At 49.3% G+C, this 22,387-nt stretch overlaps 1 long non-coding RNA gene across 4 annotated transcripts in view; it reads left to right on the forward strand.

The window, feature by feature from the left end:
- LOC138846924 (uncharacterized) overlaps positions 1-22,387 on the forward strand; it is a 61,880-nt gene that overhangs the window by 9,940 nt on the left and 29,553 nt on the right. For all 4 annotated transcript variants that reach the window (XR_016225625.1, XR_016225624.1, XR_016225623.1 and 1 more), the window contains exon 2: positions 8,503-8,581. This is a non-coding gene — a long non-coding RNA (uncharacterized LOC138846924). The remainder of the gene's footprint in view (positions 1-8,502; positions 8,582-22,387) is intronic.

Below are 22,387 nucleotides of genomic sequence, written 5' to 3' on the forward strand. Positions count from 1 at the left end.
CGATGAATGAAGAAAGGAAAGTGTTAGTATCCCCATTTCTCAGATGAAGAAACTGAGGCCCAGAGTTAGGGCCAACTGAAACTCATGCTCTTCCCTTGATGCCACTGCAGAGTATATAGAATCCAGATCCCTCGAGGCAAGTTCCGTAGACCTGGGAAGGCGGAAGCGTGGGACTGCTCCGTGTCCCCAACTCTAGAACCAGATTTTCTGAGTTCCGATCCTGGCTCATCTTCGCTGTATGATATCCCCTGTCTGAACTTCAATTTCCCCATCGGCAACACAGCGAATGCTCCACAAGCATTGGCTTTTATGACTGCCGAGCAGGAGGGGCGTGGATGGCTCAGGAAGGGATGACCTGGGGCAGGAGCAGAGAACCGGGAGCGTGGCAAAGTGACCGAGGACTGTGATGGATCAGCTATTAAAGGACACATTCCTGTCCCATTCCTAGGTGCCAGGCTCCGGCATCCCTGTGTTTTGGCCAATGGACTTTAGCCTGAAGGGGTGATGTGGGTCTCTGCAGAGGCAGTGTGCATTTCTGCTGGCCACTCTGCACGTTTGTAACTAATGCCCGGGGAAAACTTTTCCAGGGCGTCTCTGCCTCTTCAACTCGGATGCCAACGTGTGTCCCCCCAAGCAGGGCTGCTCCAGCCTCCCTCTCTATAGTCAACCTGGAGCTCACAGCCACCCGCCAGTCTTGTGATGGAGAGACGCAAGGATTGCCTTAGGCCACTGACTCCGGTGTGGCGTTATGAAGCTGTAGCTACCTGATACTCACACAGAGAAGACAGGGTCGACAGATTCTGATCCTGTCTACTCAGCATCTTCTGGGTGGACCTTTTAGGGAGTGGCCCAGTGGATGGAAGATCTCTTTCTCTCTGTGTCACTGTCTCTGTCACTCTGCCTTTCAAATAAAAAAAACATAGAGAGAAAAAGAAGTTACAGGCAGGTGCAGGCAAATCCCACACGGGCAGTCGCCACCTTTGCTCTATGCCCTGGAGGCCAGCACAGACTTAGGGTCCTGCACGAGGCCCTGAATGCTGGGTGAAACGGAGCCTTGGGGGCTGAGATGCTGGGGCTGTGTCTCTGGTCCCATTTTGCAGATCAAGAAACTGAGGAACAGAAAGTGTGACACGCCTGAGGCCACTTTGGTACCAGCGATAGCAGAAGCACGGCTGGTACCAGGTTCCCGAGTCCTGCTCCTAACCTGAGGCTCTGCGGGCTCTGTGTGGGTGCACCGGCTTTCATCCCGTTTTCTTGTCCCTCCTCCTCTGCCTCCTCCCCCTTGAAATGTCCTCCTGGGTCTGCCTTGGTGAGTCACTTATTTGTGACCTCCTCTCCAATTAGGCTTCTGTCTCTCTGTCTGGGGCTCCCGCCTGGGGTCTTAGGCTGCTTCCACACCTGCCTGTGTCTCTGGCTCCCTGTGTCTGCCTTGGGCTGTGTGCGTGTGCCTCTCTCTGGCTCTGTCTCTGTGTTTCCACTGCTGCCTGGCTGGCTGACTCTTTCGCAGCGGGAGGTTTTCTTCCTCCCTCCCTTCTGCTTCGGAACATCTCCTTGGTTTCTTCTCTGTGGTCCTCTGAACTCCGCCCCCCCTCAGGCCACAAAGAGCTGCCTCCGGTTTATCCAGTCTGGGAAGCGGTTTTGATTATTTATGAGGCTATCACTTATTAATCATTGTCTTTGCAATCGCACAAAAACAAGGGGATTCGAGTCCCAAGCCGCCCGGTGGACAGCTGCCCACCAGCCTCGCCCTCCCGCCATGTGGGCGGCCGTGGCCGCCTCGCTTCTTTTCATCAGATCTTGATACTCATCTCCTCCGGAGCCTGTCGGATCCAATGTTACAATCACAGCAATATTAGAATAACAACTTAAAACCAATCATTTTTATGGGGACACACACAGTATAAAAAGACCTGCCTATCTGAGGACACATATAACACCAGTAGCTATTGCCCCATAAAGCTGTCAGGTAGAGAAACGTCCTGGGGAGTCCTTGAACATCACTGCCCAAGTGTAACTGGAGAGAGAGAGAGAGAGAGTCTCTGAATTATTTTTCATGGGTGATCTGGAAAAAAATGTGAGATTGATCCCACAGGGAACCGATGGGTTGCATTCAATGATTCAGGCCTGGCTCCCAGTGATACTTGGCCTGGATCCCCCTGAGATGAGTGAAGAGGCTTAGAAAGGAGTGTGCCGTGGGGCATAGGGCCAGGTGCATGTGGCAAGGTGCGCTTGGCAAGGTGCACGTGACCGACTTCCTTTGGTTCTCAGGCTCAACTGCATCCCCTTGGCTCAGCCCCTCAGGTGAAATTTTGTAAGGTTTTTCCTAGGAAGCATTTGCAGGAACAATGTGTAAGTGAGGAAGTGAGACAGGGGAGGCGGTGGGTGGTGCCACATTGAGCAAACCTGTGTGGTATCGAGTGAGGTCCGCAGGAGGAAACCTTGGGCTCAGTCCCACAGGGGAGCCCTGGAGAGTGCCAGTGAGACCTCCTCGTTGTCGCCCTCGGGAAAAGGCAGCGGATCATTGGTTCTCCTGCCCCTGTGGGTGGGGCTTCTGTGTGGCTTCCTGTGTCTCACACACACAGGCAGAAGGCTGTGGCAGCTTGGGGCGGGGCAGGCTTCCAGCAAAGATGCATAGGTGCTGTCTGCCTGGGCTGGATGCACACTCGGAACTGATGGGTGGGACCGTGGTCAGAGGAGCTGGCCAGGTCAAGTGGAGGGCTGACAGCATTGGGGGCCGTCAATGGCATTGGGGGCATTGGTTGCCCAGACTCTGCTTGGATTGGGTGCAGGTGGACAGGGCTTGGATCCCCTTTCTTGTAGACTGCTAACTCCTTACTGGGAGGAGGTCGCTTACCTCCAAGAGTCTGCTGTTTTTCTTGCCCTGAGGATCCTGCAAACCAGGAAGAGTTTACGAGCCTGAACCCCCCCAAAAGACTAGTTCTCTGGAGATGAAACGTGGCAAGTGGAAGTTCAGGACTCAAATCAAAGTCATTCTATGGATAGATGATGGGACCAAGAGGCACAGTTAACAGCAGCCCTTCTAGAAGTCAACCAACCAACCAACCAACCCACCACACCAAAACCCTGATTTGTGAGATGGCTGTTGTGGACCTTTGGGGAGTGAATCAGCAGATGGAAGATCTCTCTCTCTCTCTGCCTTTTTTTTTTTTTTGACAGGCAGAATGGACAGTGAGAGAGAGAGACAGAGAGAAAGGTCTTCCTTTTGCTGTTGGTTCACCCTCCAATGGCCTCCGCGGCCAGTGCACTGCGGCCGGCGCACCGCGCTGATCTGATGGCGGGAGCCAGGTACTTATCCTGGTCTCCCATGGGGTGCAGAGCCCAAGTACTTGGGCCATCCTCCACTGCACTTCCTGGCCACAGCAGAGAGCTGGCCTGGAAGAGGGGCAACCGGGACAGAATCCGGCACCCCGACTGGGACTAGAACCCGGTGTGCTGGCGCCACAGGTGGAGGATTAGCCTGTTGAGCCGTGGCGCCGGCCTCTCTCTGCCTTTCAAATGAAAAACAGAATCTTGACATATTAGCTACCATTTGTCAGGCACAACCCAAAGGGCTTAACGTGTGTGGTCTTACTGAATTCTCCCCACTTTGCCACAAGTTACCATGGCTATTCCCATGTGCAGATGAGAGAACTGAGGACCAGAATGCTTTGCTACCTACTCACAGTCAAGCAGTCCAGGTTTGCATGGGCTCTGGTGGACCCCAGAGCTCACAGCACACACGCAGTAGCTATGCTGCCCCTGGCGTGAGGAGGGAGGCATGGGGACCCATACGGGGGCTGCATAGAGAGTAATTTTATAGGCAATTAAAGCTATAAAGATTGGCCGCTATGTACACTTCTAGCTGTGTGCTAAGGTTACAGCCAAGTTTGCTGCCCTCTATTGAGAAGTTTTTAGACAAAGGATCTAATAGGCCCATTAGGGCAAGGAAAAAATCAGACTGAGCACCAGGAAGCAGCATGTAGAGGGGAGGGGGCTAGGGACCTGCTCCATGGGCCTCGTTCTCAGGGAGCTGTGTGGTGTGCAGGAAATGGCAGGTGTTTTATAGCCACAATGACCTTGACTCACCGACTCATCTTCCCTCCCCCAGCCATGTGACCAGCTCTGCACCGACCCCAGCCTCAGTTTCCCCATCTTTTTTTTTTTTTTTTTAAGATTCATTTGAAAGGCAGAGTCACACACGCACACACACACAGATTGATAGAGAGCCCTTCCATCCATCCACTGGTTCACTCCCCAAATGCCTGCAACAACCAGGGCTGAGCCAGCCTGAAATCAGGAGCCTGGAGCTCCATCCGGGTCTTCCACATGGGTGGCAGTGGCCCAAGCACTTGGGCCATCTTCTGCTGCCTTCCCAGGTGCATTAGGAGGAAGCTGGGGCAGACACAGAGCAGCTGGGACTCAAACTGGTGCTCAGATATGGGATGCTAGCATCGCAGATGCTGGCTTCACCTGCTGCGCCATAGTGCTGGCTCCTGTACCCCAACCTTTCAAATGAGGACACGACGCTCTCCCCTGGGGTTGCTTCCAAGATTAAGTTGCAGTCTCCAAAGCTCATGTTCTGTTCTCCCTACTAGCAAAACCCTGGGGTGGTCGGGGCCAAAAATGAGAAGGAGGCTGCTGGAGCTGAACTCCATATTCTTAGAGTTTCCCACTGGGCTGGAACACCTGTGCAGTCATTCACTCACCGATATAGTCTGTTACTTACTCTCTGGTCCTGGTGTCGTCCCCTGGAGTAGTTATCGATTGTCACAATCATGCCACACAGCAAGTCACCCCAAAGTCAGTGCCTTGAAACAGCAGCTGGTTCTGGTTTCTTGTGTACCTGTGAGTCAGTGGGAGTGGTTTTGCTGGTCTGGGCTGCCCAGACTGGCCACTTTTGGACTTGCCCATTTGTCTGCAGGCAGCTGGTGGGTGGGCTGGGTGCTGGCTGGCCCAGGGTGGCCTTTGCTAGTCTGGATTTGTTTGCAACAAGAGAAGAAGGGGGAAAAACACACAGGTGCTTTTTAAAGCCTCTGCTTGCATCAAGTTTGCTGCAATATCATGGGGCAAGGCAAGACCAATGGAAAATCTCAAAATCACATGGGAAGACATTGCCAGAAGGTGTGGTTAAAGAGGCGTCTTGCATATGCTTGCAAAAAAATCTTGCTGCCATTTTTTTTTTTTTTTGACAGGCAGAGTGGACAGTGAGAGAGAGAGACAGAGAGAAAGGTCTTCCTTTTCCGTTGGTTCACCCCCCAGTGGCTGCTGCCGCCGGCGCTCTGTGGCCGGTGCACCATGCGGATCCGAAGCCAGGAGCCAGGTGCTTCCTCCTGGTCTCCCATGGGGTGCAGGGCCCAAGCACTTGGGCCATCCTCCACTGCCCTCCTGGGCCACAGCAGAGAGCTGGCCTGGAAGTGGGGCAACCGGGACAGAATCCGGCGCCCCGACCGGGACTAGAACCCAGGGTGCCTCCGCAGGCGGAGGATTAGCCTAGTGAGCCATGGTGCCAGCCATTGCTGCCATTTTAATAGGAGTTATGACAAATCTGTACCAATTTTTATAGAGTCACTATAGTCTTTATGTGTTGAATCACCCGATCCATTAATAAGGCACAGTGAATCTATTTTTTTACTTTGTCTTTGGTTTCTTCTATCACTGTTGTACAGTTTTCAACATTTTGCTAGGTTTATTCTGACTTTTTTTTTTGAACAGCAGAAAATGATAGCCTGTTCTTGATTTCGATGGCCGTGAGTTCATTGCTAGTTGACTTTTGAATGTTTTTCCTGCATCTTGTGGACCAGCTGAGCGCACTACTTTGAGAAGGATTTTTATTTTATTTTTGTAGATTTATTCATATTTCTGATGTAAATAATCATGTTCTCTTTTTGCTTTGTCTCTTTTTAAAAGATTTATTTATTTATTTGAAAAGCAGAGATATAGAGAAAAGGAGAGACAGACAGACAGACAGAATCTTCCATCTGCTGGTTCACTTCCCAAATAGCCGCAAATGCTGGGGCTGGGTCAGGCCAAAACCAAGGGCTTCCTCTGGGTCTCCCACATGGGTGCAGGGGCCCAAGCACTTGGACCATCTTCCACTGCTTTTCCAGGTGCATCAGCAGGGGGCTGAATTGGAAGTGGAGCATACGGGACTTGAACCAGTGCCCGTATGGGATGTTGGTTCTGCAGGTGGAGACTTAATGTTACTTCTATGCCACAGTGCCAGCCCCTTGCCTCTCCTTTTGATCTCTCTGCCATTTATTTCCCTGTCTTGCTTTCTTGCCCTGGCTAGCACTTCTGGCATTATGCTGAGTAAGATCTTGGAGGGGAAGCACTTGCCTTTCATAATTAAGTACAATGTTAGCTGTAGATTTTTTTGTTTTGATGAAATTCTTTCAGATTGAGGAAGTTCCCTTTCTATTCTCATTTTTCTGAAGTATTTTTGTACAAAGAATAAGCATTGAATTTTGTCCAATACATGTTATTTGCTACGATTGATTTTTTTCTTCTTTTGTCTGTTAATATGGTGGATTATATTAGTTGGCTGATTGAGAATATTAAACCAGCTCTTTTTAAAAGATTCATCTTATTTATTTGAAATTCAGAGTTACAGAGAAAGACAGTGAGGCAGACACAGAGATCGGTCTTCCATCAGCTGGTTCACTCTCCAAATGGCCAGAAAGGCCAGGGCAGGGTCAGGACAAAGCCAGGAGCCAGGAGCTTCCTCTGGATCTCCCATGTGAGTGCAGGGGCCTGAGCACTTGGACCGTCTTCCACTGCTTTCCTAGGTCATAGCAGAGAGCTGGATTGGAAGTGGAGTAGCTGGGACTTGAACCGGAGCCCATATGGGATGCCGGCATCCAGGCAAAGGCTTTACTTGGCACATCACTATACCGGTCCCTAACCCAGCCCTTCATTTTTGGAATAAACCACACTTGATGTAGTATTTTTTCTAAAAAGATTTTATTGACCTACTTGAGAGGTTGAGCCACAGACAGTGAGAGGGAGAGACAGAGAGAGGTCTTCCCTCCGTTGGTTCACTCCCTAGATGGCCGCAATGGCCGGAGCTGTGCCGATCCGAAGCCAGGAGCCAGGAGCCTCCTTGGGCCAACCTCCACTGCTCTCCCAGGTCACAGCAGAGAGCTGGATTGGAAGAGGAGCAGCCGGGACTAGAACTGGCGCCCACACGGGATGCCGGCGCCGCAGGTGGAGGACCAACCCACTGCACCACGGTGCCAGTCCTAGCATTTTTTAGTATACTGATTTCTACACGCTGAGATTTTCAAAAATAAATTTATTTATGTATCTGCTTATTTATTTTCATTTCCTTTAAAGGAGGGGTGGTGGTGGAGAGGGAGGGAGGGTGGGAGGGAGAGATAGATGGGGGGTGTGTGTAGGAATCTCCCATCCAGTGTGTCATTTCGCAAATGGGCCAGGCCAAAGGCAGGAGCCCAGAACCCAATCCAGATTTCCTATTTGGGTGACAGGGACCTAAGTACTTGAGCCAGCACCTGCTGCCTCCCAGGGGGTGCATTAGCAGGAAGCTGGAATTGGGAGTGGAGCCAGGACTCGAAGCAGGCGCTCTGACATGGAGTGTGGGCGTCCCAAGCAGAGTATCAGCTGCTATGCCAAATGCCTGCCTCTGAATCTGTTATGCAAGATTTTTGTGGGTATATTCATGAAGGGTATTAATTTGAGGTCTCTCTCTCTGGTACTGTCTTTGTGGGTTTGGGTTCAAGATGGTATTAGCTTCTATACATGCACTGGGAGGTGCCGCCTCCTCTTCTATTTTCTGGAAGAGACTCTAGAATCACTGTTAATTTTCTCTTCACATTTGCTAGAATTCTCCAGGGAGACCATCTGGGCCCGGGAAGTTCATTTTCAGGAAGCTGTAAAATTATGCATGTTGATTTCCTTAGTAGTTATATGGTGAGTCAAATTGTCTACTCAAGACTGAGTGAGGGGGCTGGCACTGTGGCATAATCAGGTAAAGCTGCCACCTGCAGTGCCGGCATCCCATTTGGGCGCTGGTTCGAGTCCCGGCTGCTCCACTTCCAATCCAGCTCTCTGCTATGGCCTGGGAAACAGTAGAAGATGGCCCAAGTCCTTGGGCACCTGCACCCATGTGGGAGACCCAGAAGAAGTGCCTGGCTCCTGGCTTCGGATTGGCACAGCTCTGGCCATTGTGACCATCTTGGGAGTGAGCCAGTGAATAGAGGATACCCCTCTCTCTCTGTAACTCTGCCTTTCAAATAAAATAAATAAATATTAAAAATAAGTGATAAAAAAGATTTATTAAAAAGAAGACTGGGTGAGTCGTAATTGTTTGTGTGCTTTGAGGACTTGGTGCGTTTGGGCCAAGTTGTCAAGTTCCTGTGTGCAGAGTTGTAGGTCAGGATCGCTTACCCCTCGACGGCTGCAGAATCCCTGATGCTCTCTCGCCGTCCTTTCCTGACATCTGTAACTCGTGTCTTCTGTCTCTCTTCCCTATTCATCTCACTATAGGTGTGTCCATTTTCCGGGTGCTGTCACAGAACCAGCTGTCTGTGCCGCTGCTTTCCTCTCTTGCTGTTCCGTTTTGCACGTGAGTAATTGCTGCTGGTCCCTGTGGTTTCAGTCTGTTTGTGTTGCTGTCACTGCATACCTGAGGCTGGGTGATGGATGACAAAGAACAGGAGTTTGTTTCTCAAGGTCCTGGAGGCTGGCAGTTTGAGGGAGAGGCACCAGCAGGTTCCGTTTCCAGTGAGGACTTGTTCTGCACTTCTGAGATGGTGCCTGGGAGGGGATGATGCTGTATCAGCAGGTTCGGGAAGTGCACAGGGGCCTAGCTAGTGCCCTCCAGCCCTTGTGCAAGGTCACTAATCCCTAATCAGCTCTGAAAGCCCCACCTCTCAATACTGTTGTGTTGGGATTTTTGCCATGTTTGAGGGGTACAAGAATCCAACCGTAGCAATGACTTCACTACCTTCTGGTTTCTCTCAGTTTATTTTCATCTTTTTCTTTTTCTACTTTTAAAAAAATTTGAAAGAGAATGAGAGAGAGAGAGAGAGAGAGAGAGGAAAGAGAATCTCCCATCTGCTGGTTTACTTTCCAAATGCTTGCAACAACCAGAGCTGGCTCAGGCCAAAGCCAAGGACTGGAAACTCCATCCTATGGCAGGGCTCCAGCACCTGGCATCTGTTGCTTCCCAAGGTGTATTTTTTGCAGGGAGCTGGAACGCAAAATCGAGCTGGGATTTGAACCCAGGCACCCCAACAAGGGTTGCAGATGTCTCAAGTGGTATCAAACATCTATGACTCCGAGTTTCTAGACATAGGAGATTAGAATGAATGATTCGGCGCCCTTTTTTCTAACACAGTACCGCTACAATTGTTTTCCATAAATTTTAATCTGTATTTCCATTTCCTTTCACTCCAACACATTGTTCTTTTGTGTGAGACTTCTGCTTTAACCCGTGGATGATTTGGAAGTGTGCTGCTCAGTTTTCAAGTGTTTAGAGATTTTCTTTTTCCTGTTTGGATTTCTTGTTTTAGTCTGTTGCAGTTTTTGGTCTCATTCCGTATGATTTCACTGTTGATTTGTTGAGATTTGTCTTATGACATAGGGTATGGCATATTGGGGTATGACTTTGTGGGCTCCTGTGTACTCTTCTGTTTTTGGGTAGAATGTTCTAAGGATGTCAATCAAATCCTGTTGGTGGGTGGTGCTTTGGCGTCCTTGTACATCCTAGCTGATTTCCTGACTAGTTGCTTTGTTAGTCTCTGTCAGTAGCTGTATGCATTGTTTTATCTGTTAGTCTCCAACTATGGTTGTGTGATTGTTTTTCTATTTGGCTCTATTAGATTTTGTTGTATATATTTTGTAGCCCTGTAGTTTGGTGCATACATATTTAGGATTGCTAAGTCTTCTTGGTGTATGACCCCTTTTATCATTATGTGATGTTTCTTTTTGCCTCTGGTAATTTTCTATGTTCTGAAATATTACTTTATATGACTGAAATGATTGCAATGGTACTTCAAAAGTTTACGAGAAATGGAATAAAAGATAAATTTAAGGATGGGTGTTTGTCATAGTGATTAAGACATCACTTGGGATGCCCGCATTCCGTATCAGAGGGCCTAGGTTTGGGTCTCAGCTCTGCTCCTGATCCAGCTTCCTACTCATGTGCACTCTAGGAAGCAGCAAGTAATGGCTCAAGTAGCTGGGTCCCTGTCACTCTGAACTGAGTTCCTGGCTCTTGGCTGCAGCCTGGCCCAGCCTTAGCTATTACGGACAATTGCAGAGTGAGTCAGTGGATGGGAGAGCTTTGTCTGTCTCTTTCTATTTGCCTTTCTTTCTTTTTCTTTTTTTAAAGATTTATTTTATTTATTTGAATGTGGAGTTACAGAGAGAGGTAGAAACAGAGAGAGAGGTCTTTTATCCACTGGTTCACTCTCCAGTTGGCTGCAACAGCTGGAGCTGACCCGTTCCAAAGTCAGGAGCCAGGAACTTCTTCTAGGTGTCCCATGTGAGTGCAGGAGCCCAAGGACTTGGGCCATCTTCTACTGCTTTCCCAGGCCATAGCAGAGAGCTGGATTGCAAGTAGAGAAGCCGGGACTTGAACTGGTGTCCATATGGGATGCTGGCACTGCAGGCTGGGTCTTTACCTGCTATGCCACAGTGCCAGCCCCTCTTTACCTTTCAAATTAAATAAATGGATAAGCAAATAGCTGTCTTGATATTCTTAAAAATGTGTTTATTTTGGTGCAAAAAATGTGAAATCCATTCATGATTTTTTCATGACCTACATTTTCATAAACTTTTTGAAGATCCCTTGTACGAATGGATTTCACTTTTTGTTTGCACCAAAATAAACTTTTAATTCTATTTTCCAGTTTTTGAAGTTGCCTCATATAGCCACTCCTCCTTTCTTTTGGTTAAGATTGTGTGATATGTCATTTTCAATCCTTTTACTTTCAACCTACCCATTTCATTGTGTTCAAAGTGGGCTTTTTATACAGTTGGCTCACAGTCTGCTATTTTAGATTTTGCTTTATGTTTATTCTGTTTTTAACTTATATTTTCTTTTTCTTGACTTCCTACATGTTAATTAAATAATCAGAATTGCGTTTTGACTTAAGTATGGTGTTTTTGGGGGTATCTCTGGGTAGCATTTAAGTCATTGCTCTTGGTATTACTTTATAGACACATATTTTTATATTTATAAATATTTATATACACATAATTTATCACAATCTACTTGTGGATTCATTCTTTCATGCATTGGAGTGTAGAAATCGCTTCTCCTCTCACAACACTTTACTTCCCACTTTGCTATATATTTGGAATATTTCCTTCACATACCTCTGGAGTCACATCAGATGATATTACAATCTTTGTTCTTGTGTTATTTCTTTCTTCCTGATGTTCCAAGATTTCTTTATTTATTGTTTCTCTTCTGTTTAGAGAAGTTCTGTTAGTCATTCATTTGGGCAAATTCTCTTAGGCTTTCCTCCTCTGAGACTGTTTTGATCCCCCCTCCACTCCCGAAGGGTGTTTTCTCTGGGTTAATGGTTCTTTCCTTCCAGCTCTTAGAAACCATGTGCCACTTCTTTCTGGCTTTCATGCTTTCTGTTGAGAAATCTACCGGCATTCGATTTGTTTTTCCTCTGTAGGGGGTATGGTTTTCCCCCTGTTGTTTTTAAGAGTTTTACTTCTATTGTAGTTTTCAATTTTTTTAAAAAATTTATTTGACAGAGTTAGAGAGAGAGAGAGAGAGAGAGAGAGAGAGAAAGGTCTTCCTTCCGTTGGTTCACTCCCCAAATGGCCTCTACGGCCGGAGCTACGCCGATCCGAAGCCAGGAGCCAGGTGCTTCTTCCTGGACTCCGATGCGGGTGCAGGTGCCCAAGTACTTGGGCCATCCTCCACTGCCTTCCTGGGCCACAGCAGAGAGCTGGAGTGGAAGAGGAGCAACCAGGACTAGAACCCAGCGCCCATATGGGACGCCGGCGTTGCAGGCAGAGGATTATCCAGGTGAGCCATGGCGCTGGCCCCAGTTTTCAAAATTTTATGATATGTCTTCAAATAGATTACTTCGGATTTATCCTGTTTGGGGTTCAATCAACTTCTTAGATACGTAAGTTTATGTCTTTTCAAAATTTGTGGGTTTTTAGTCATTATTCCCTCAGATAGTCTTTTTTTAATTGAATTTTTATTTCACTAGTTATCTTATTTTTTAAGATTTATTTATTTATTTGAAAGTCAGTTACAGAGAGGCAGAAGCAAAGAGAGAGAGGTCTTCCATCTGCTAATTCATTCCCCACATGGCTGCAATGGCCCAAACTGGGCCAATCTGAAGTCAGGAGCCAGGAGCTTCTTCTGGGTCTCCCACATGGGTACAGGGGCCCCAAGGACTTGGGCCATCTTCTACTGCTTTCCCAGACCACAGCAGAGAGCTGGATCAGAATTGGAGCAGCTGTCATTTTCAATCCTTTTACTTCCATGAACTGGTGCTTATATGGGATGCTGGCACTGCAGGCAGAAGCTTAACCAACTGTGCCACAGCGCTGGCCCCTAGAGAGTCTTTTAAAAGTTAATTTTATTATTTTATTTATTTGAAAGGCAGAGGAAGGAAGGGAAGGAAGCAAGAAGAGAGAAAGAGAGAATTTGTCTTTATCTTCTGGTTCACTCTCTAAATGTCTGCGTGAACTGGGGCTGGTCCAGGCCGAAGCCAGCAGTTGGGATCTCAATCCATGTATCCCATCTGCTGCCTCCAGTGTCCACCAGGGGGAGCTGGGATCCCAGGCGGTGTATTAGTCACTGCACCGGATGCCTGCCCTTCCGTGTTGTCTTTCCTCTCTTCTTCCAGACCTTCAGGAGCAGAAATGTCAGAAGTTTTGGCCCTGAGGTTCTGCTCCTTTCTTTACGGTCTGTTTCTGTGTGCTGTGCAGGGTAGCCATCTCTGGTGTTTCGTAGTCCAGCTCGCGAGCTCTCTCCTCTGTTCCCTTCATTCTACAGCTGAGTACATCTGCTGAACTTTCAATTTTGGTGCTTGCATTTTTCAGTTCTAAAAGTTCCATTTGGTTCTTTTCTACCTCTTCTATTTCTTTGCAGAAGCTATTTTTCATCCATTTCCTATGTGTTTTGCATTTTAAAAAATTTGAGAGGCAGAGAGAGAGAGAGAGATCTTCCATCCATTGGTTTACTCCCCAAATACCCACACAATTCGAGCTGAGCCACCCCAAAGCCAGGAGCTAGAAACTCAATCTGATTATTTAAAATCATATTTATATAAATATATATACATAACACAAATTCATACAACTTAGATAAATGTAAAAGATTCCTACAAATTCTCTAAAGGCAAATCACTCATCCTGTATCTATTGAGCACCATCTGTATGTCAGACACCAACCAGCACTTCTTATTTCTTAGCTCGTTCACTTTGCAGAGCGACCCTGTCTGAAGCTTGAGGCCGGACCTCAGCTCTGCCATTTCTGACAACAGGAGCAGATCCCTGGACTTCCCTGTGCCCGGCTGTCCTCATTTTAAAAGTGAGGATAAATAAGAGTACTTATCTCCTAATTGCATGAACTATTATTTTTTCCATTTCATATATGGGGAGATGGAGCCTCAGAGGGGATCAACAATTTCTCAAGATCTCAGGCCCAGGATTCTGTCCCTCATCTGCCTGAATCGTGAATTCTCATCCTCCCAACCAGTGCATTATTCTCCAGAAACACACCTCACCCCTAATCTATTGCTCTAATATTTATAATAATGCAGCTACGACTCATTTTTTTTTTTTTGCTGCTTCAATGAATCACCTTCTGATACTTTTGATTTCCAAGAGCAAAATGCCACCTCTATTTCTATTATCTGCCTGAGCCCGGGGAGCCATCCCCAGGCCTCTTCTTCGCCTGGTTGTCTGTTTTTTTTCTTTTCCTGTGCCTTATGGCCCGTGCTGCCTGATCTATAGCAAAACGGGCTTGTGATTTAGTGGCAGAAAAGGTTAACTCTAAATAATGATCAGAAAGTTAAAATATAGAGCCAGAATGTTGCTTTAGTTTTTATAGGTTTTAAATAATTTTGCCTCCTTCCCTGAAGGATTTAGCATAATTCAATGAGAAAATTGCATTCAGATCCTGTGGGCTGCTCTGACGTGACTGAATTGCAATGAGCGGCAGAGATGCAAAGTGGCTGGCGATGAACTTGACTGAGCCGCGACCTCAGACAGCAAAGACCCTGGGGAATGGTCCGGCTTCCCAGGACTCCTGGGCCTAGTCCTGGGAGCAGGTCGAGGGGCATAGCAGGAGTGGGAGGAGCCAAAGACAAAGTGATCATAGCTGGCAAGGGGAGGGAGGAGCCCCCTGACCCTGGGTCCTCTCCTACCTCCCTCCTCACCTTAGCTCTGGATGGACGCCTTTGTGGGAGCAGGTAGATCTCATGTCTTCCATCTAGGAAGCATGTGAATTAGGGTTGTGTCTGATTGCAATGACTAGAAAACCTTGCTAACATTGGCCTAAAGAGATAGGGGCTTATTTATTCAATTTACTTGCTTTTTTTTTTTTTTTAATCAGAAAAATGGATGGGCCTTCCTGGGCTGACAAAGCCTTGAAAGGGCCAGGAAGGATGTGGCCTTTGCCCTCCTGCACGTGCTGACGTCGTCATCAGTGTCACAGCATTGTCACGAAGATTAAGTCGAGTTAAAAAACGCGAAGTCCTGGGCCCATAGTAAATGCTGTATAAATGCTTTACTAATGAAGAAGCTTAGTTTTGTGATTTTCCTCTAAATGCTAGATCAGGGATGCTCTTCCTTATCCATCTATGGAGATCAGCGTCATTAAAATTGTTTTGTAAAGATTTATTTATTTGAAAGGCAGAGTGACATAGAGAGACACACACACATGTGCGTGCACACACACACAGATCTTCCATCTGCTGACTCACTTTCCAAATGGCTGCAATGGCTAGGACTGGGCCAAGGCCAAAGCCAGAAGCCAGGAACTCCATCTGGATCTCCCACATGCGTGGCAGGGGCCCAAGGACTTGGGCCATCTTCTGCTCTTTCCCAAGCGTGGTGGCAGGAAATTGGATTGGAACTGGCACTCCCATATGGGATGTCAGTGTTGCGGGTGTCTGCTTAACCAGCTTTGCTACAATGCCAGCCCCTAAGCAACACATTTAAAAATTTATTTTTATTTATTTGAAATGGAAGCAGGGAGAGAGAGAGAGAGAGAGAGAGAGAGAGATGGAGATTGGTAGAGAGATATACCTCCCACCTGCTGGTTCACTCTCCAAATGCCCACAACAGTCAGCGTTGGCTCAGATGGAAGTTGGGAGCTGGGAACTCCGTCTTGGTCCCCCATATAAGTGGCAGAGACCAGAGCACTTGAGCTATTACCTGATGTTCCAAAATGGGATGTGGGCTCCCCAGGTGACATTTTAAACCACTGGACCAAATGCCAGCCTCCAGAGAGATACATCCTGGATATTCACTTATGTCCCATTAAGCCTGTTGAGTTTGAACAGGATTTAGTTCCTCAGTGTCACACAGATGCTTAAACCTCTGCCGTCTCCTGTTAATCCATCCTGTTGATGGATTAAGACTGGAGACTTGATCTAAGTGTGGTGTCCCAGAGGTGCATCTAGTGGCAGGTGTTTAGGTCACTGAGGGGTTACCCTGGGTAGGCAGTGTCACCAAGGGTTGGTTATGTAAGGGGACCATGCACCTGCTTCCTGCCTCCCCGTGAGATCCTCTCTGTGTGTGTTCTGCCACCAGACACCAGGCTAACAGGGCTTTCCAATCACTGACTGTGAACCTCCAATACCGCAAGCTGAAAATAAACCATCTTCCCTCCTAAGGAACCGGCCTCAGGCATTTTTATTTTTATTTTTTGGCAGAGACAGAAAGCTGATGAATACCCATGCCGTGTAAAAGACAAACTCCTTGTGATCAGGGTCATTGCAGGAACCCTGCCCTGTGGATCCAACACTCAGATCCTAGGAGGATCTGTCCTCGGGTCCAATACTCAGAGCGCAGGAAGATCTGTCCTTGGGTGCCAACACTTAGAGCCCAGGAGGACTCAACCACTTAGAACTTGCCATGACCCTGGCTTTGCTGCAGGAGATGTGTGGTTGGTTAGGACAATGAGATCGTAACTGGGGAACTGAATAGTGGATGTGGCTGCAAGGGGGCTCTGTACAACATGAGGCAGTGCCAAGGGTGGTTTACCTGTGGTTAGGGGCCAATGATGAAATAAAAAGGTTACGTCATGGAAGTTAGCCAGCGACTTTTCAAAAACGCGTGCTCCCCCTGGCCGGGTGTGAAGCTGCCACTGGTTGCAGCTGCTTTGTTTCTCAGTCACCCTTGCTTCTAGATGTGGTCACTCAACTGCCTCCCCTCTGGCAGGTGAGCAGACCTGAGAGCCCTCACTTTCGGGCTGGGACCTGCAAGAGGTGGTTTGATGCTTTGATTGGACAGGTGCACATTGTGTGCGTTTGTTGAAATGCCACGTACAGTACCCCATAGATCCGGGCCATTGTTCATTGCTAACCACACATCTAAGAAAGTGTTGAAGGAGACAGCAATGCTAAGCAATCTGATTTAATCATCACCTATTGAATCTCTGTGTCTCATTATCTCACTGTGCCCAGGAATACATACAACTAAAACAGTGAAAAAGGAAACGAGCCCGAAGTGGCCATGGTTGTTGGTTGTACTTTTCTGCATGTCCAGTGGGGTGGAGTCGACTCTGAGCTCCCTGGGGAGAGTGGGGCACCTCTCTCCCCTGGGTTGGGGGTCCCTTGAATACAGTGTCACCAATGGCCAGGGACACTGTCATCAGGCTGCTCCAGGTGGGAGAGAAAACCTCACTACTTCTGTTATACTAAGCCATGGAAATGATAGGGTTTACCTTTGTTGTATCAGCTGGTGTTACCCTTCTACCATCAGAAAAAAACTTTTATAACCAGATGAGGATGTTTCAAGGGACAAAAGGAAGAAGATAAAAGCCGTGGCTCAGAAGAGTGGCTGGCTCCTGTAGGGCTGTTTGCTGGGGTCTCAGTAGCGTTTGAGTGGATTTTGGTCATCAGAGGCCACTTCTTCTGGGGGGGGGTGTGGTGGAGGGGAGAAAGTTGCCTCTGGCCTAAGTGAGATCTCAGTGCATCTGTGTGTGTGGGGAGATGATTCCCCAAAATGGCCAGGAAGTACTGGTGGCGCCAGTCCAGGTTGTGCTTTATGGAGAGTTGAGGCCAAACATCACGGAGTCCGCGGACTAAGCACGGGTCAGAAGTGGAGGGTGGACGCGAGAAGAGCTTCTGAGAAGTCCACCCCCACTGCCCAGCACCTGCGGGACTAACAGGGGCACAGTGACATGCATTGAGTTGATCTGCCCTGGGCTCCAGCTGTGCCATGGTGACAGGGAGCGGCTTGTCTCCAAGACTCAGAGGGGCGGGACTAGCAACACCTGCTCCATGCGAGGTGGGAAGTGGAGGAGACGCTTGGATCCTCGGGTGCCTGGTGGAGCTGGAGCGGGAGCCGAAAGCTAGGAGCAGTGGGGCTGACTCATGACCAAGCAACCTTCCTTCTGACTGACTGCAGAGGCTAAGCGCCCCTCTGGGGTCGTGTCTCTCTTGAAACATCACCGGGATTTTTCCTTTGAGAAATCTCCTTTCTCATGAAATCCTATTGGTTCAAAGGAGGCCAATGCTACCTTCTGCTCTCAAGGATTGGCCAGGAACCCATACTCTACCATTAGCACTTGTCCCCCTGCACCCCCCCCCCCCATCTTGGCTACAAGGATTGGCTCAGGGCTGGGCATGTGACCTGAGACGGATCACCGAAAACCAGCTCTGGGACTCTTGCTGGACCTATCAGAAATGAGGTGCTCTTTCCGCTGGAGTTGCTGAGCAGGTGGAGGGGCAGCCTGGAGATGCTGTTAACTGCACTCAGAGAGGAAAACTGAGTGTGAGAGCCACGCTGAGACGCAGCCATGCTGAGGGCTAATCTGAGCGTTCCACATGGCTGTAAGCTCCCCTTAATTGAGTCAATTTTAGTTGGTTTCTTTCAAGTACAATGGACAGAATCCCGACTGACTTCTGGCTTTCCTTTCCTAGCTCCCGCTGTCTCCTGGGGCTTGCTTTTGACTTCTTTCCCTTTATGAACGGATCTTTATAGGGCAGGATTCCCTCAGGAGCAATTCCATATCCTCCATCCACTCTCAAGTTGAGCAAACTTTCCTGGATAGCCCCTGGTCTCCCCTCCTGTTCTTATTCCTTTAATTCTTTCCTTGGCAAACATGACCACTTACCATTGAAAACCATCAATGTCTAGCTTTGTTTGTAAAGACTTATTTTATTTATTTGAAAGGGAGAGAGAGAGAGAGAGAGAGATAGAATGAATCTGCATCTGCTGGTTTACTCCCCAAATGGCTGCAATGGCCAGGGTTGGGCCAGGTCAAAGCCAGGCGCCGGGAGCTGCTTCTGGGTGGCAGGGATCCAAGCACTTGGGCCATCTTCCCTGCTTTCCCAGGTGCATTAGCAGGGAGCTGGATCAGAAGCAGAGCAGCAGGGACACGAGTCAATGCCCATAAGGGATGCTGGCATTGCGGGTGGCAGCTCAACCCATTACACCACAATGCTGGCTCCTGGCTTTTGACATCAAGCACAATGGGGGCTTTAAAGAGTCCATGGAAAAATAGAATGAAAAGATCAATTTATTTTGGTGCAAAAGCATTCTGCAATGCGTGCATCATATTTTCTTTCTTTTTTTTAAAAAAGATTTATTTATTTATTTGAAAGGCAGAATTATAGAGAGGCAGAGGCAGAGAGAGAGAGAAAGAGAGAGAGAAGTCTTCCATCTGCTGGTTCACTCTCCAGTTTCTCCAATTTGCTGCAATGGCTGGAGCTGTGCCAATCCGAAGCCAGGAGCTAGGAGCTTCTTCCAGGTCTCCCAAATGGGTGCAGGGGCCCAAGGACTTGGGCCATCTTCCACTGCCCTCCCAGGCCATAGCAGAGAGCTGTATGGGAAGTGGAGCAGCTGGGACTCGAACCGGTGCCTATATGGGATGCCTGAACTGCAGGCAACAGCTTTACCTGCTATGCCACGGCACCAGCCCCTCACAGTGTTTTCATGACACCTGCGGTCCATGAACAGCTGCAGTGTGATGGCGCTGAGCACCTGTGTTGAGAACTCCCTGTGCCTCGTGTCACTCATGTACTTCTCCAGCGGTCCTGGGAGGGGAGCTTTAAGCCCACCCATTTCATGGATGAAAGGGAGTGAGTTGCCTAGAATCCCAGAGTGAGCAGGAAGCAGCTGGCACCAGGTCTCAGGGAAGATCGCACAGAAAGGGGGGACATCCAGGAATCCCTAATTCAGATTGCAAATGCGTTGCCCAGAGACACAGAAGTGTCCCCCAGCAGCAGCCTCTTCCTCCCCCTGGGCTCCAGAGCCAGACCCTGGGGATGAGGGGGCTGGGAGGCCCCTCCCCACCCCCACCTGCCCTGCTCTCCAGCCCTGGCGGCTGGCTGTAAGTGGGGAGTTCCCACGGCCAGGAACAAAGCCAAGGGCAGTCACACATGATTCACCGCCGTTCTCAAGGCTTGCAGGATCGTCCTCGTTAAAAGAAGCCAATTTATTTTTTATTCAAAATCTATACGAAACAATTGAACAATAAAACTGTCAGGCTCACCCGCCGTCTCTTTCAGCAGGGAAGTGTAAGCCTCCTCCCTTCCCTCCCACCGTGCCTCCTGTGCCTTTTCTGAGCACCTACTGTGCGCAGGGACCTGTGCTGAGATCACAGTTCCCCTTTGCAGGTATTCCGCTCCCGAGTTGTGCTGGTTTTCACCCTTGGCTCTCGCTCATAATGTCGGTCGCCTTCCAGAGAAATGCTTAGACTGTTGGGCGAAGGGCCTTGGCATGTACACCTGTTCTGCGATCTGCAAACGGTGAGACCTTGGGCAGGGCGGCCCTGTCTCTGTCCCTAATTTGCTTTCTCCAGAAATTGCCATGAGGGCCCTTGAGCTGTGCAAAAGACTCCAGTGCTAGGCTCCCAGGGACCCCTAAGCCTAGAGCCATGCCTCGTGCCCCTGTCCACAGAGTTAGTTGTATATCAGGAGGTGTGTAGGGTGCGGGAGGGAGGATTGACAGAGACTGCTAGGCTGGGCCGAGCTGGAGTCAGGATCTGGTGGGGACACTGCTCCTGTGTGTCACTGTGGCGCTCCCGGCCCCATCCGCTGAGCTGGGGCATGGCTCTCTCTAGAGATAAATGTCACCTTTGCAGGTCACATCTTTATGCTGTCCCGAGGCAAGGCAGGAATTGGGAAACATCAACTCCCCATGCATACTTGATGGGCTTCTGCCAGCAGTGTTTACGGACATGCTTTATCTCACCGATAAATTATTGACACTGTCCCCATCGGTGGCTGCGGCTGCGGAAGGGCAAAGAGGGCTCCAGGGTGGAGTGAGGGGGTTGGCCGGCTCCAGGGGCCTGTCCCATTGGAGGCTTGTCTTGAGAGTCCACCAGCAGGGGGCAGTAGTGGTCTCAGCCTGGGGTTAAAAGTCTGAGGCTTCATTGCTTTGTCCATGCCATGATCATCTCTCATCTCATCTCGTCCCGATAAGGAGTGGGGATCCTGGTGTGTGGGACTGTGGGTGACGATTGGGTGACACAAGGCAGGTGAGCCCCTCCCCTCTGCACGGCACAGCTGCTGCCCTCAATGGCTGGGAGCTGCGATTTCACAGGAAGAGCTTTGGGAAAATAAAACGGGGTGCGAGTGTTGGCTTGTGTTTGGGGGAGGGCCCAGCTCCAGGGCATGGTGGTTGAGGTTCTGAGCCTGGGGTCAAAGCCTACCTCCAGGGATTTGAGAGTTAAGAGTGCTTGGGGACCCCTGCCTCTCATCTGAGAGCGCCTGGGTTTGAGCCCTGGCTCCAGCTTCCATGTGAGTGTGCACCCTGTGGAGGTAGCCATGGCATTGAAGTGATGGGTCCTTGCCATCCACCTGGGAGACCTGGAGTAGATTCTGCGCTCCTGGCTTTGGTTTGGTCCAGCCTTGCCTGTTGCAGGCATTTTGGGAGTGAACCAGTATACAGTCAGTCTCCCTCTGCTGGTCTGTCTTTTCTCTGCCTTTCAACTAAATAATAAAAGCAAATAAATAAAAATTTGAAAACCGCATTCATCTATAGTGTGGGAGAAGAGTGGCACCCGCCTCACATCACTGCTTTGGGGGTTCAGTGAGCCAACTTCGAGGGCTTAGCTCAGCGCCTTGCTCCCTGCAGGCTCTCTGGAAGGGTCTCTGTTGCCCTTTGAGGCTCCCCCTAGAGCCTCACACCCAAGCTTTATCTGACCTGTTCTCCAGCCTGGATACTTTTATTTTTTGACTGTTGTGGGACATGTACTCCCATGCCTTCTCTCGCCCTCTGGGCTGGGTGTAGGGTGCTGGATTCTCACAGTCTCTGTGGCTCCCAGCATCCTGTTGGGGCTGTCTGGTTGGGCTAAAGTGTCTGTGGGGCCCTCAGGCTTTAGCAGAAAGCCTTGTGCATGCAGGCTCGGAGCTGTGACTGGGAGGTTTGCTCTGAGACCTGCTCGCACCTCTCCCCGCACTGTTAACACCCTGTTCTGGTAGGAGCCTGTGGTTTTGACATCATCTTCAAGCTGGTTGTAATCTTCCACCCAGCACTAGCAGAAGGGGAGCTGGGCCCAGCAAAGAGGGAGCTAGCTCTTAGCAACTCCCATTCGGGCTGTCACCATCTGCATGGGCCCCGAGCCAATGAGCATACATTATGTGAAACCCCGTCCAATAGGTGCCCCCATAAGAAATCAACCCCACTGCACTTACTGCAAACTTTCGGCCCACTTGGTCACTGCGTCTGATCTCTTGGATGAGACCCTTCACTGTTGCTTTGCAAAACAAAAATAAAGTTTTTTGCAAATTATTCCCCAGGTTTTTTTTTTTTTTTTTTGACAGGCAGAGTGGACAGTGAGAGAGAGAGACAGAGAGAGAAAGGTCTTCCTTTGCCGTTGGTTCACCCTCCAATGGCCGCCGCTGCAGCCGGCGCACCGCGCTGATCCGATGGCAGGAGCCAGGATCCAGGTGCTTTTCCTGGTCTCCCATGGGGTGCAGGGCCCAAGCACCTGGGCCATCCTCCACTGCACTCCCTGGCCATAGCAGAGAGCTGGCCTGGAAGAGGGGCAACCGGGACAGAATCCGGCGCCCCGACCGGGACTAGAACCCGGTGTGCCAGCGCCGCAAGGTGGAGGATTAGCCTATTGAGCCACGGTGCCGGCTCCCCAGTTTTTTTTTTTTTTTCTATCCTAAACTGAGGAAAAGAACTCATTGGGACTGGCGCTATGGTGTAGTGGGTAAGGTCACCTCCTGCAGTGCCAGCATCCCATATGGGTGCTGGTTCA

This window comes from Oryctolagus cuniculus, chromosome 19 (assembly GCF_051225735.1).
Source record: "Oryctolagus cuniculus isolate XC-2025 breed Fujian yellow rabbit chromosome 19, ASM5122573v1, whole genome shotgun sequence".
Taxonomy (NCBI): domain Eukaryota; kingdom Metazoa; phylum Chordata; class Mammalia; order Lagomorpha; family Leporidae; genus Oryctolagus; species Oryctolagus cuniculus.